This window comes from Manacus candei, unplaced genomic scaffold (genome assembly GCF_025592945.1).
Source record: "Manacus candei isolate 608988 ecotype Guabito, Panama unplaced genomic scaffold, ASM2559294v1 h1tg000027l, whole genome shotgun sequence".
Classification (NCBI taxonomy): domain Eukaryota; kingdom Metazoa; phylum Chordata; class Aves; order Passeriformes; family Pipridae; genus Manacus; species Manacus candei.
Window position 1 is genome coordinate 9,319,185 of NW_026138075.1, and position 15,116 is coordinate 9,334,300.

At 41.1% G+C, this 15,116-nt stretch overlaps 1 protein-coding gene and 1 long non-coding RNA gene across 2 annotated transcripts in view; one reads left to right on the forward strand and one right to left on the reverse strand.

The window, feature by feature from the left end:
- The window catches only part of LOC127471896 (uncharacterized), a 37,576-nt gene that overhangs the window by 18,758 nt on the left and 3,702 nt on the right, over positions 1-15,116 (forward strand). The gene's annotated exons all lie outside the window — the stretch shown is intronic.
- On the reverse strand, positions 1,584-15,058 carry LOC127471967 (uncharacterized). The gene is made up of 3 exons (XR_007904812.1): positions 14,927-15,058; positions 11,129-11,236; positions 1,584-1,700 (listed from the first exon to the last, which is right to left on the reverse strand). It is a non-coding gene; the product is annotated as an uncharacterized LOC127471967 (long non-coding RNA).

Genomic DNA, 15,116 nt, shown 5'->3' on the forward strand with positions numbered 1-15,116 from the left:
CCCCTCTGTTTCATAGGTAACAGCAAGTACCACTGTACAAGAAAAAATCAGAATTTAACTAAAAGGTAGAGGTTATGGTACCAGAGCGGTCATGGCTTCAGAGTAGTTTTCTGCTGCTGATTATAGGGCTGGATGGACCATGGGCTAGAGCTGCACTACTAAAGCAAAGAAGGTACTCGTCAGTGTGTGTCCTGGCTGAGCTTTTTAATGATGTTCATGATAGTCTGGGTGTGGTTTTTCAGCAGCCACAGGGCATCAGTCTCCCTGGAGACTTCCACTTCCCTGGAGATAGGAGACAATGTCATCTTTGATTCAGAAAGCCTGATGGAGGAGGAAAGCAATGATCTCCTTGGTGGACAATTGCTCTTCTAGCAGGTAAGTCATGTCTCCAAGGCAAAGAGGAGGGGAAGGATCTCTCCGGTGAACACCAAAAACCCCTGCTACTCTTCTCCAGCAGCCCAAAGGCAGCACACCTGGGGAGGCTGCAAGCTGTGTTTCCACTTTTGCATGCTGCTGGTCAGAAGGCTAAATAAAATTATGTAAAATTAAATAAAATTAAACAAATTACCCTCACTTCATGCTGAGGGTCAGCTGAGGCACTTCTCTGTAGCTCTGCAGGACTAATGATTCTCTCTAAACTTGCAGGAAATTCAAAACTTTGAGGATTAAACTTCCATCAGATCTGTCTGACATGCCCAAGGAATTAAAAACCAAGGAGTTATAAAACTGTTAACAGCACAGCAACTTAATTTTCCTCAACAAGCAGACCAACAGCAGTGCAGGGATATTGCAGGGAAGTGTTGCACATAGGGAGCAAAATATTCAAATGGGGCAAATACACCTGAATTTTCTTTTTTTATTATTGCTACTGTGAAGTAAGATAACACACAGGTACCCCTGAAATGCCAGGCAGTGAAGGAGTTCAGGAAAATTTATTCCGAAAGTTGAGAACGCCAGACTTACAAAAAATTTCTTGCAGTGCTGCAAAAAGCATTGGGCCTGAGAAAAAAAGTCACGCCTCCTGTTCTTCTTCGGGCTTTATCATTGCTGGCCCCCCTCAGCTCTCCCCGCTGGCTGCAGAGGGCCATAGCATGTCTGAGAGTGTTATCTCTCCCCTCACATACAGGAGAGAGAGCCTGAGAACCTCTCTGGAATGTGGGGGGAGAAATCATCAAAACTGCCTTTGAGAAAAATGTTTCTTTTAGGTAGAAAAGCCTTCCTAAGCAAATAACTCTGCCTCCTTGTAGTAAATCTTTCACAAGAGTATTCTATCGTCAGAGTTACTTTCTTTTTTTCATCATTGTTTGCACTCCTCAGAGTGCTTTAGGAAAAAAAAAGACTCAGAACATTTCCTAACAGACTCCTCTACATTTTAAACTTTGGGAAAAATTAATTCAGGGGCCTAAAGGGTTAAAGAGACAGCACAAAACTATCAATAAAATTCAGAGGAGAAATATTTATAAATGTGACATCAAGGAGAGCTAATCAATTTGTTGTTACTTAAAGTTGTTCCCTCAACCCTAAGAAGAAAAAATAAATTATTGTGATGGTACTTTCAAGGAGAAATCAACTTGTGCCTTCAACACACAAGAACTTTGAACAGTCTAGGTAGATGTATTTCCATCTTCATTTCTCTGCTTATTCAGTAGATAGCAGGCAGGGATGTGGCTTACGGAGAATCTGGACTTCTTCTGGTTAAGCTGTTGATAGAGGTGTGAGAGAAAATATATCTAAGACATAAACATTGTTCTAGGACACTGCTGTCATTCCTGACACAGGGATGTTTTCATCAGTATCCTTTCCTGACCAGCCACCTCCACCATCCTTGTATGGTGCCAATGACAAAAACAAGTCCTGCTAGCTGATCAAAGGTCTGGGCTGAGAAAGTAGAGGTGCTCCTCAGAGATGAAAAATGGCTCCTGCCCAACCTGAGTTGTTGAGCTGTTGACTGAGTTAATTCATATATTGCACAAATCACTTATTTTTGTTTGGCTTCTGGAAATTCACATCCAGGGAAGAGTTTTTATAACCAGTAAAGTGCAGTTTGCCAGTGACTCTGCGTCCTGAAATTTTTGCCTGCTGCGAGTAGAACAGTTTGCACTTTCAGTGCAGGTTGTGGTGCTGGTGTCTCAGTCACTCCTTCTTCCCCATTATAACCTAGTTGGATTTTTACCACTTCTCTGAGAACCCAGGGCCATACCTACTGTGCAGAAGCTCTGTTAAAAAACACTGAGGCTAGTTTTTAAGAACTGTTTGAAACACACAGTAAATCAGTCCACAGAATGGTTTCATTGGAGATATTTTAACTCAGATCTTGAAAAGGCCTTCAAAACCTTCCAGAAATTTACTACATATAAATTACAGTACTAAATACTGTAATGAAGTATACTATATATAAATTATGTGCAGCTGCCATTGCTGTATAATGATGACTTTTCACCTCCTAGCTCAGATACAATAAACATTTACAATACTTCAGCATGGAGCAAAAAAATGCCCGTAAAAAAAAAGCTCAAAGCTAGCCCTGTACTGTTTTTTCCTGCTCACAAAAATTATCCACAGCACCTTCCATGCTTGCAGAAGCTTCAGACAAAAGCCAGAGAGAAGGAGGCCAGTGAGCTGTGAGACTCAACTGCTCTGAGACTGGTGACCTTGAAGAGTCATTGAAGACAATTGTTGAGGACCAGGAATCAGAATGGGAACAATTTCAGGAATGGAAAAGGATGTACAGTGATTGAAAGGACTTTATAATATGGACTTTACCGTTATTATGTGTTTATCAATATACACATTGTATGTTTCCCCAGGATTTGTATTTCCCGGGCATGCCCAGACATACCTGCTCCCTGCTTCCCTGTTCCCCTCTCGGATAGGCTGCAGAAGCTGCAGAGAGGAGACAGTTCCCATTCGCCCTTTCCTTCCCCGGTTCCTCCCATGTTCCTCCCCCTTTGCCTGTGTCTCTACCCCGATTTGTTCCCCCGTTTGTCTGTCTCATTCTCCACCCCATGTTCTAGCCCTTTCCCTGCCTGAACTCATAAAAACCCCGTGCACACCTCAATAAAGCATTCCATTTGCACCTCTACCTGGACTCCAGATCTGTCCGTGCTGTGCCATGGCCCCATTCCCCTCCCCCTTCGGACTGTGGCAGATAATGGCTTAAAATTTCATAGTTTGGCCAGTAAAATAAAGAAATTAAGGTGCCAGCATTTTTTGAAGAATTCTTGTTAACTTGTTCTTCTGGCTAGTGAAATGAGCAGGTCAAATATTTCAGATATGGCATTGAGATTATTTCTCAAGCCAAAGCCACATGATGTCAAGCAAAGCGTGGACTGGTGAGGCAGCCAAGAGGCTGTGTATCAGAAGCAGTGCTCAGCACCACCAGAGGGCAAGAGCTCCAGCAGCACTCACCAATGGTACCTGCTGCACCTCAGCAGGATGGAGGTCAGACTTATCTTTGTGCTAACTCCAGCATGAAATCAGTGCCATGACTTTACCTCCCTTGGTTATTGAGATGCTTCTAGCAGACATGCATGTGGACACAGTCACCCTGAGAAGGTAGGATGGAAAGGCAGTGCTGCATCAATGGCCATGCAAGATAGCTCCAGCAGTTCTAAAATGAATGTGCATACAGGTGTGCAGAGATACAAGCCTACGTGGGAGCTTAAAATTCAGAAAATTCTTAATATTGATTGACTGTGAAACACTTCTGGTCTAGTGGTAGGTGGTCACTGGGATCTGTCTCCTGAATTTTTATTTAGACCAGGCTGAAACTTAGGAATGGTCCTGTGCAGGGCCAGGAGTTGAACTCAGTGATGCTTGTGGGTCCCTCTCAACTCAGCATATTCTATGATTCTGTGAAACGTGAGCTGTCTCTTACCAAACCAAATAAAACCCAGAGAAGCTGGAATGCCTTACAAAGCTGGCTTCAATGTTGTTGAGTATACTGAATACAGTGAGAACACAGTATCATTGAGTAGACCATTTAAGAGGGGGAAAAACAGGCATCAATGAGAACTTTCTGGGAAAATGGCTCAGACTGGGAGGGCTGCAGATGATCTCTGCTGTTAAGCTGAAAGCTGTGCTCCAGGGGCAGTGGGCAGCTGCCTGCTGAGTGACCAAAGCCCTTCCCATATCTGCCTGAGAAAAGTCCACAGAGTTTGGGGATGCCCTTGGTAAGAGTACATATGGTCTCAGTACATCACGGACGTAGTACAGACACTACAGTTGGGGTCAGAGCATGGGCTTCAGCTGTGAGGATTCTATTTTTCCTTCCTGATTCATCCTTTAGTTTGCTTACTTCAGTTTTCCTAGGACTAGAAGTATCCCCTGAGAAGGTGCAGAGAGAAGCACTCTGGAGATATCTTGGATTCCAAATTAGCTCCAAATCTATTAGGCCACAATCAATTACAATTGACAGGAAAATCCGAAATTTAAATGATCTCCAGAAGTTGTTGGGAGCCATTAACTGGATATGTCCTGTGCTAGGCATCACAACCAGTGATCCGCACCCCCTGTTCAAATTATTAAGAGGAGATGCAGATCTGTCCTCCCCAAGATCCCTGACTCCGGAAGCGGAAGAAGCCCTCTCTGTTGTAGAGGAGAAAATATCTGATCGGCAAGCGAATCGAAGGATAGAGGGGACTGCCATTCTCTTTAGTCATCATTAGAGAAAGTAAGCAGCCGTTCGCCATCCTGGGCCAATTTTCGGTGAATTACAAGGACTTCTACTTTATGGGGATGGCTATTCCTACCTCACCAATTCCAAAAAACTATCATGAAAATGGTAGAAATGATTGACAAATTACTTTTTAAGGGGCGTACGAGAAGCTTAGAACTCAATGGAACAAATTATGTCTATCTCCCATTGACTTCTGAGCAGCTCGAGCAGCTGCTGCAGACTTCCATTGACTTTCAGACTGCCATTGGTGGTTACCTGGGAGAAATAAAATTTCACCTCCCGGCATGCCAATTTATACAAAGAGTAACACAAACTCCAATGAGATTAAAAACTATCCAATTGGAAATTCCCATAAAGAGAGCCAAAACACTCTTTACCAATGGGTCTGGGAGAACAGGAAATGCAGTCATAGTTTGGCAAGAAAATGGAAACTGGCAACAGGATATCCACAGAGTACAAGGTTCTCCTCAAATTGTGGAATTATCAGTAATTGTTCACGCATTTAAAATTTTCAAAAACGAAGCAATCAATATTGTATCTGATTCGGCCAATGTGGTGGGCATAGTGAAAAGAATTGAAAATTCATACTTAAAAGAAGTCTCAAACAAACGCTTATTCGACTTATTAAAGGATTTACTATTTCTAATTCATAGCAGAAAATTTGGATATTACATCGTTCATACCTGATCTCATACTGCACTACCAGGTCCTGTGGTGGAGGGAAACCTAATTGCCGATTGTTGGCAGGTATGGCTGAAATACCTAATCTGTACTAACAAGCCAAACTCTCTCACGAGTTTTTTCACCAGAATGCATGGTCACTACAAAAGCAATCTGGCCTAAAATTAATACAAGCTAAAGAGATTTTAACAGCATGCCCTGATTGTCAGATGATTACTCCATTACTCCCAGAAGGGGCCAATCCTAGGGGATTGGAACCATTAGAGATCTAGCAATCAGATATCACACAAATACCAGAATTTGGAAAACTTAAATATGTACATGTGTCTGTTGACACGTTCTCTAAAATGATTGTGGCCACCGCGCACTTTGGGGAAAAAAGTAGAGATGTTAAAAAACATTTCCTATTGGCATTTGCTAGGATGGAAGTTCCAAAGCAAATAAAAACAGATAATGGACCCTCCTATGTATCTACAGATACAAAAAAATTCTTTGATGACTGGGGTATTCACCACACACCGGGGTCCCTCATAATCCCACAGGACAGGGTGCTATAGAACATGCCCACCAAAATATAAAAAACCTGTTGAAAAAAACAAAAAAGGGGGAGTATGGGTATGACTCCCCAAGAAAGATTAGAAAAGACAATGTGCGTTCTAAATTTTTTAAATCTATTGGAGGAATGGGACATGCCCATAAGCAGAAGTCCTGTTGAAAGACATTTCAAATCAGAAAATAGGCAGAACACAAGAAAGGCAAAGATATTATATAAAGACCCTCTGATAGTTGGACAGGCCCCTTTCCTCTCATCACCTGGGGGAAAGGGTATGCCTGCATCTCTGCAGATACCAGACCCAAGTGGGTCCTGGCGAGGAGAGTGAGGATATTTCAAGACACAACATGCGGACTGCTAGCACCTACATTATCTCCATCGTCATCGGAATAGTTGTCATTGCACCTGAACCCACACCAGCTGTCCCAATCTGGGCATTCCAACAGATAGAGAATACTTGGGTAAAGCTGGCACGGGAAACTTAATAATGATGTAATATGTCTCTCTATTAATAATGTAAACAACTTGTTCCAGACATGGTATCCCTCTTGACAAGGATTTTAAAAAATATTTTGAATCCCCTTCTTATACAGAGGCAGAACCTATCGAGTTTGAAACCTTAGGCTCAGTGATCACCAGTTGGTGTTTCAGATTCGTATCCCGGTCCACTTCCTGAATCAAAAAGAATGATGTTACTCCTTTTAAAGATGTATACAAGGATACTTCCTTATGGTGCAACACCACCACACCAGAAATAATCACTATGGAAGCAGTAGGGTCCAAACCTAGCATGTTGCCCCAAGGAAAATTCCTCATCTGTGGGGAAAGGGTATGGATAGGGATTCCTTCATACCCCATTGGGGGACCTTGCATAATTGGGCAAGTCACTTTCTTTCACCCACTTAAGTTTAAGTTAATGAATGAAAAACCCGCTACCCTCATTCGGCAAAAACGAGATTTCAATTGGGCAAAAGCAAAATACCCCGCTATAGGGCCAGAAGCTAGACCCTTGACCCCCAGACCACCAGCATGGTATACAATCCCTAAAAGACCAGTCACAGTCACAAGAAAAATTACAATGACTCAATCATCTCCAAAGAAAGACTGGAGGTTCAATGTGGCTATGCAATTGAATCCTATGGAAAGGATTCTCTTAATTACCCTACCCTCCAGTCCCCACTTAAATAGCAGAAAGATGCTCCCTCGACTTCCTCAAAAGTTGCTTTAGTTCCCCCAGGCACCTCGCACCCTCCACTGGGAGCTCTTCCCATTCCTAAAATTCCAGAGGACTGTGACCCCAATATTGATCTCTGGTCCACTACTGATAATTATTTCAGTTCTTTTGTTATCGCAGGTATAGGTACATCACATGCCCTCAACACTCTAACACACATGGGGTGCTGGTTGGCGAAAGAGACTAACGCAACCAGCATCACCCTGGAAGGCTTATTTAGAGACACGCAGAGATTAAAAGATGTGTCCCTCCAAAATAGGGCCACTATAGATTTTTTGTTGCTACTACATGGCCATGGGTGTCAAGACTTTGAAGGCATGTGTTGTCTTAATTTTTCTGATGACTCAGAGTCCATATCCCATAGTATTAACACCCTTGTAAACTCATTGATGATATTAAATTTTCCCCTAAACTTTCCACTGACGATTTGATAAACTAGGCTTGCCTAATCTTCCTAATTGAGTCAAACAAATAGTGTTAATATGCTCTGGAATTTTGATTACTCTTTTTGTGTTGTTATTAACCATTTGTTGTGTTGTAGCCATATGCAAAAGGTTCATCCCCCAATCCATCTTCTTAACTCTGTCTCAAGAAAACAAAGAAGGGGGAGATGTGGAGGATCAAGAAACAGAATGGCAGCATTTCCAAGTTTGGAGACACCTGTATGGTGCTTGAGGAAAACAACAACTTATGGACTTCCATGTTTTTACCCCAGTTCTGAACACAGTTTAATGTACCCATATATATATTTTTATACTAACTCTCTTGATTTGTATTACCCCAGACTTGTCTGAACTTGTCCCCAGTTGTTTCCCACCAAAAGTTGTTTACTCCCTTGCTCTCCCCTGCTTTCCCACTCATCCCACACTGATTGGTCGAAAAACACTGCAGTGCGGACTGAGCTCCCATTGGTCCCAAGCACCTGACTCCTCCCAGGTTCCTCCCTCCTTCTCCCTACTCTCCAGTCCTGTTGTACCCTGAGATGTCCATCCTATGCTCCACCCCGGTTATCGGACCTCCCTCACCCGAACCCTATATAAGTTCTCGTTCCTCTTAATAAAGCGACCATTGCAACCCAACCTTCCACCTTGTCGGACTTCTCTGTGCAGTGTCGCGTCCCTATTTCCTTCCCCACTGGGCCGTGGCAAATAACCACTAAAAACCCCAAACTACGTAATTTAAATAAAAGCATAATAAAAATTCTAAGTATGCATGGGTAAGGAATGAGTAAAGTGGCCACTTATGTATGAATGTGAAAGCTCTATGAATGAGAGAAGCTGTGTGAACATGACTTGGAAATACTTTGTGCTTCATGTGCCTTGACCAAATTACACTTGCATAACACAGCACTCGTTCTATAAGGGCCCTTTCCTTGAAATGGAGTTGAATTTCTACCAATTACATGCAGGCCATTGGTAAGTGGAAGTCAATGTTCAACCCAGTTGTGCTGAAGCCCTAAGATAATAAAGCTGTTGTTTATCCCAAATACACATAAAACCTTAGGTAGAAAGTCCTAAGTGAACTTGCGTATTACAAATTCTAAAGGTTGCACTTTTATGGAATTATAAAAGTTGCACTGTTAGTAAAGTTATATGAACAATTTCAAGAAAGGCCTTATCACGTTAGGCCCTGATTACACAGATGGTTAAAATAAGTTTAAGAAAAAAGTTAAGAATTGTTATGTTGCTTGTAATGTTAAAAATTGTTCTATCACTTGTAATAAAAAAGAAAGGGGGATGTGTAGGGGTCGGGTTTCCGGAAGGGTGCTGAACAGCACCCTGGGACATGTAGTTTCCCAAGCACTCTATCACATGGACAGTGAGATCCCCATGGCTTTGGTTGTTAAGGTCACATGGTGTGAGGTGTTAACATATATCTAAGCTGTTGTCTCATTTGAATAAAGAGGATTTGGCAGTGAACCCTCAACCATCTAGCTGGGTCTGTATAATTTATTTACTTATTATATTAATACGCAATAGGGGCACTGAACTGAGGAGTATCATTCCTGAAATATGACACAATATTATCAGCAGAAGTCCTTCGTCATGAGTATATGAGCTCTGCATGTGATAAAGGTGTAATTTCACATTATTGATATTACTACATCACTCATAGTAATGCAATTATTATTGTTATTATTGTTATCAATGTTATAATAATAATATATTAATGATATCAATATAATTATATAATATTGACTTTAAACAGACATTATAAATAAAAAAAAAATTGAATATGTGGGTTTGTAGTTGCTAGTCTTCTGTAAAATATGCCATAGCATATTTTTATCAATGAATTATCAGTCCCTGTTTGGGTGAGTATGATATTAACACTGGACATACCAAACCAAAACTTTTAATTTTGGCCAGGTAACTAAGACAAATAAGGAATGGCCGAGCAGCTCTAAAATAGGTCACCCTTCTCATAATCTCTGCTCTTGTTCAAAATAATTTGTTCTTTCAGTCAATGTGTAGGAGTAGAAAAGACTTTATGTAATGAAGCTCAGCACAGTGAGTTTAAGTCCCTTTGAAAAGCCTCTGATTTATTTATCACTCTCCCAACCCTTGCTAGTCCTCACAGCAGGCAACTGTGGGAGTGAATGGGATCAGACTAGACAAGTCATCACCGGCCACTGCAGGACACAAGCGGCACTGGCTTCAGGATCCGCTGACCTGTGCATGAGGACAGCTCTCTGTTGAGATGCTGTCTGTGTGCTTTAGCTCAGCTATTAGACTGCTTCCTTGGGCAGCTGGCTGCTTATATCCCTAGTATTCTTGTAATAATGGTGTCACAGTTATTTCAGAAATTGCAGTACATGCAGTGGTTGAGGCAGGGTCAGTTTTAGCACGATCTCCTCTGTTGGTCAACACTTTACTCATATTATATCTTTGAGAGATTTAGTGAGAGCATGAGACAGCCTGTACGAACTTCAGTGCAGAATGACTCTCTTGATAGCCATGGAGAAGGATAATTACTGTGGGTTAAAGCTTGAAATACAAGCATGAAATCATCTCCACAGAGAGAGCAGACATGGTCATGTTCTTCTAAAATGTATTGACACTCACAAAAATATCAAAAGGAGTGAGGTTATTTTGGTTAGCAGAGAAAAAAAGAATTGACTTGAGAAATGTGTTGTGGGATGTAATTGAAGGAAGAAATTTGGCTTACAGTTGTTGGCAGGAATTAAATATATTTGGTTCAAATACTTTTCAATCAAAAAATATAGAATATTTTGTTGCCAATAGAGTAAACCAAAATTGATGGAAACTGGTATGGAGTCTAGGATGGGAAAAAGCACAAAGAAAATAATCATAAAGAAGTCTAGGGGCGTTGCCTAGACACCACCAACGTGAAAGTAGGATAAGTTGCTAAAGAGAAGGGGAACTTGCCCTCATGCTGGATGAAAGTAGAAGAAAAAACATGTCTCAAATCCCATCCTGTTCCAGAATGGTAAAATACTAGAGTTAGATTTATCAAAAATATCAACCTTCCTCATCACTCAAAAATTACTCTGAGTATATTTGATTTTAAAATATTCTTCCATTTATAGTTCTGGGATTTTTGGCTGAACATTGTGATGACTAACAAGAATTATGCAATTTACCCAGGGAAATTAAAAGCTTCTATGAAAATCATGCAAAGTTTTGCTGCACTCATAAATACTGCTTCACACCAACCTGTCTTTTTGATTGAGTTTTGTTTAAACTGATGGAACATAGAAATATAAATAATTTTCTTGTAAAAAGTCAAAGTGTATATAAAATGTACAGTGTAATAAAGATAATGTTAGTGCAAATTACATGACATTCCTATGGCTGTGAATATTTAAGTCCATGTCAATGAATGTCAGCTATGTCACACTTACCAAGATAGAAGGATGTAGGTAGTTGTAGTAAAATCAGATGAATTTTGCAAAGCATTACTAAGTAAACATCTCACAAACACATTTTCCCCTGAAGTCTAAGATATTTAATCTACTTACCACATGTCAAACAACTTTTCACCGAAACTATCGCTCCAAAAAATGTTGATGGTTGATTTCTCCAGTTTTGTGGAGGCCACTGATATGGTGACCCTTTTCATCTGTTTCCTACAGAAGGACACACAGGACATAACCAAAGGCAGTCAATAGCCTCCTCTGTTGTTAAGGAAGAAGCAAAATATCCTAATTACCACCCTTAAGCAGTGCTAGGACAGCTCGGGTAACCTTAACTCCCAGTGCAAAGTGCAGCAGGGAGGGCTACGTTACTTTTTCCTACCTGGCAGTGAATTTCTAAAGCTATGATGATGGAGAACATTTGTGTATTCCAGCAGAAAATTACTCATAAACTCACGTATTGTTTTAACACATCTTTATCATTTGATCTAAATTCTATTTAGAAAATTTGTAAATGACTGGATTTGTCATTTTTATGGGTTATTTATGCAGTCCCAAACGACTGGATGTCAAGTGGTGGTCTACATATTTATTTTTATCTTCCTATGCGTAACAAGACAGGGTTGTCTTGTTGTGCATATTCACTAAGGAAAATGTTTCCTGTATTAATGTGTCATCATATATTAATTCAGATGAATGCTTGAAGATGTCTAAGAAGGGTTCATCAGCTGCAACAAGAGAGGAGGCGCAGAAAAATTCACTAGAAATTCCTTCAGAATACTGCTAACTTTTATTGTACCCCAGCTTGGCTTAACCCTGAAGTGCAGGTTGACCTGAATTCAGCTAAAAGAAATGTCATTTTGACTTATTTCAAACAGGCATCATCCTGCCTACTGCCCATATCCAAGCAGGCATGCAGTCTGGAGATCTCGGTGGATGGCAGGTAATTTAGCTCTGTGCAAGGAAGCAGCCCAGTAAACAATCCCATGTGAGTTCTAATTACATGAGCTGCAAAGTGGTGGTAATGATGGCTGTGGACAGCAGGCTTTCTCAGCATGCAACAGTCCACTTTCATTAAACAAGGAAAACCTGCAGCCTTGTCTACACATATTATTGTTAATCTCAGTCAAGTGTCGCAGGGCTATTTCAGGTGGGAAAAATGTGGATGTGGGGTCCTGTTGCAAAATTACTTCTGTAGCAATGAATTTACTAATATACAGACTAGGCTCAAAAATCATTCTATAGATTCCATAGATCCCTCTCCTGAAGCACTTGGCACCATAATAAAAACGGCATCCAGCAGTCTTCTGAAGAATCCTTAGGGTTCTCCTTCAAGAAGAACAAGGACTGGTTTGATGAAAACAATCAAGAGATCCCAGAATTGCTGAGGAAGAAGAGAACTGCTCATCAAGCACACCTTGCAATGCCTTCCTGTCACGTAAGAAAAGCAGCCTTTCATCTTGCATGCAGCAAGCTCCAACAGAAACTCCGTGACATCCAGAACAAGTGGTGGATCAATCTAGCTGAAAAAACTCAATTATGTGCAGATACGGGTGATCACAAAGGATTCTATGAGGCCCTGAAAACAGCATATGGGCCTGCATACCAGGTCCAAAGCCCTCTACTCAGCACAGATGGTGAAACACTTCTGACAGACAAACCCTCCATTCTGAATCGATGGTCTGAACACTTTCAGACTCTTTTCAGTACCAACCGTGTAGTCCAAGACTCAGCAATTCAGTCCATCACACAACAATCGGTGAAATACGAATTGGATACTGCCCCCACTTTGGGAGAAACTCTTAAGGCCATACAGCAGGTGAAAACTGGCAAGGCAGCTGGGGTTGATGGAATTCCACCTGAAATCTGGAAACATGGGGGCCAAGCACTCCATGCTAAATTTCACGAGTTTGTGGTGCACTGTTGGGAACTAGGCGAACTACCATCAGTTCTGACTGCTTTTGTAATGCAGTCATCATCACCTTGTATAAGAAGAAAGGAATTCAATCGGGTTGCTCAAATTACCGTGGTATTACTCTGCTCTCCACTGCTGGCAAAATCCTGGCAAGAATACTTTTGAACAGACTAATACCCACTACAGCAGAAGGAATTCTACCTGAAAGCCAGTGTGGTTTCAGAGGCAACAGGAGTACCACAGACATGGTGTTTGTTCTCAGACAACTGCAAGAGAAGTGTAGGGAACAGAACAAAGGTCTCTATGCAACCTTTGTTGACCTCACCAAGGTTTTTGATACTGTGAGCAGAAAAGGTCTATGGCAGATTTTGGAACGTTTAGGTTGTCCCCCCAAGTTCCTTAAAATGATCATCTCACTCCATGAGAATCAACATGCCCAAGTCAGATATGGCAATGCACTTTCTGAACTCTTTCTAATAAAGAATGGTGTGAAACAAGGCTGTGTTCTTGCTCCAACCCTATTCACAATCTTTTTCAGCATGATGCTCCAAAGGGCCACGGCAGACCTTGATGAAGAAGACGGTATCTACATTCGATACCGTACTGATGGAAGCCTTTTCAACCTAAGGCGACTGAAGGCCCACACCAAGACCTTAAACCACCTTGTCTGGGAGCTGCTTTATGCTGATGACACCGCCCTTGTTGCCCACACAGAAGCAGCTCTGCAGCGTTTAACATCCTGCTTTGCAGACACTGCTGAGCTCTTTGGGTTGGAAGTCAGCTTAAAGAAGACAGAAGTTCTCCATCAACCGGCACCTCAGGAAGTCTTCCATCATCCCCATATCACCATTGGCTAATCAGAGCTTAAATCAGTCCAGCAGTTTAATTACCTCATCTCCTTGGATGGTAAGATTGATGGGGAGAAAGACAACACATTAGCAAAGGCATATAGTGCTTTTGGAAAAGTCCATAAAAGAGTATGGCGTAATAAATGAAGAAAAGTACCAAGATCAGTGTTTACAGAGCCATTGTGCTGTCTACTCTTTTATATGGATCTGAATCATGGGTCATCCCAATCTCATTGGGAGAGTTTATCATCCTGCAACTACTAGATGCATAAAAGCTGTGAAAGCAGCAATGTATTAACCTTGAGAGACCAAATTTTTCCTGTGCAAACCATAAAGTATGGAAAACCTTTCAAGTCAAACAGTAATTTCTAGTTTTCTTACAAATTCTGGGTGCTAAGAAGTCTCTTTTATGTAGTACAACCAAACCAGGTTGGTCTTAGAAGATGCCTGTCTCCTAAATGCCAGCTACTTTTGGCTTTTTGTATAATTACAAAGTCCTGACATAAGCAGTCTAGACAATTAGGTTGGTCCTTCCCAGTTAAAGGTGTCAGACTGATATCTCATGCAGCACAGCTCTGCTGTTCTGCTCCTTACTTCTCTACTAACCCAGTTCCTGTCCATCAGAAAACACAGCACAAAGTGGGGAAACAGAGGCAAACCCTCTTGATCTCTGGGTTTCCCCTGTGTACTTATAAATATACACATACGTGGGTATAATTCCACACATTTAGTGGAAAAAATGTATCTCTATTGTTCTTTGTTTCAAAATAAACTATTTTTTTCTGCTCAAAAATATTCCCATTACAGATTACAGCAGTTCGGATCACTATGCCAAGCAAATCATCTTACACAGATATTCTTTTTTTCTCCTTGTTTGATATATTTTAAACTACCTTTCTTTGAGGTAGTCTACTTTTTCTACTTTTTCTAAATATCTGCTTTTCCAGGTTAAGTTCTCTGATCATAACTTTTCAGACAATGGGGATTTCTTAAATTATCTGATCAAAGTAAAAATGCTGTTCTGCAAAGTAGCTGAACAAGGATTGGGAATACTTACTCTGCTACTGTATAACTAGTAGATTTGCTTTTAGTAGGTTTGCAAGTAAAAAGAACATCAAGTTCTGCAGAAAATTAGCTTACCCGAATTGAATAATGAGGCTGTTGCCAGATTAGAGGGACAACTCCTCTCCTCTTCTTGGACTACCCCCACATCTTCAGTGTTGTCTCCCCAGGACCACATGAATAAGTGAAATGCTCTGGCATCTTCTTGCAACCTCCTAGTGAAGACATTATACACCTGAAAACTGCCCATTTTCAGTACTGCCTGGCT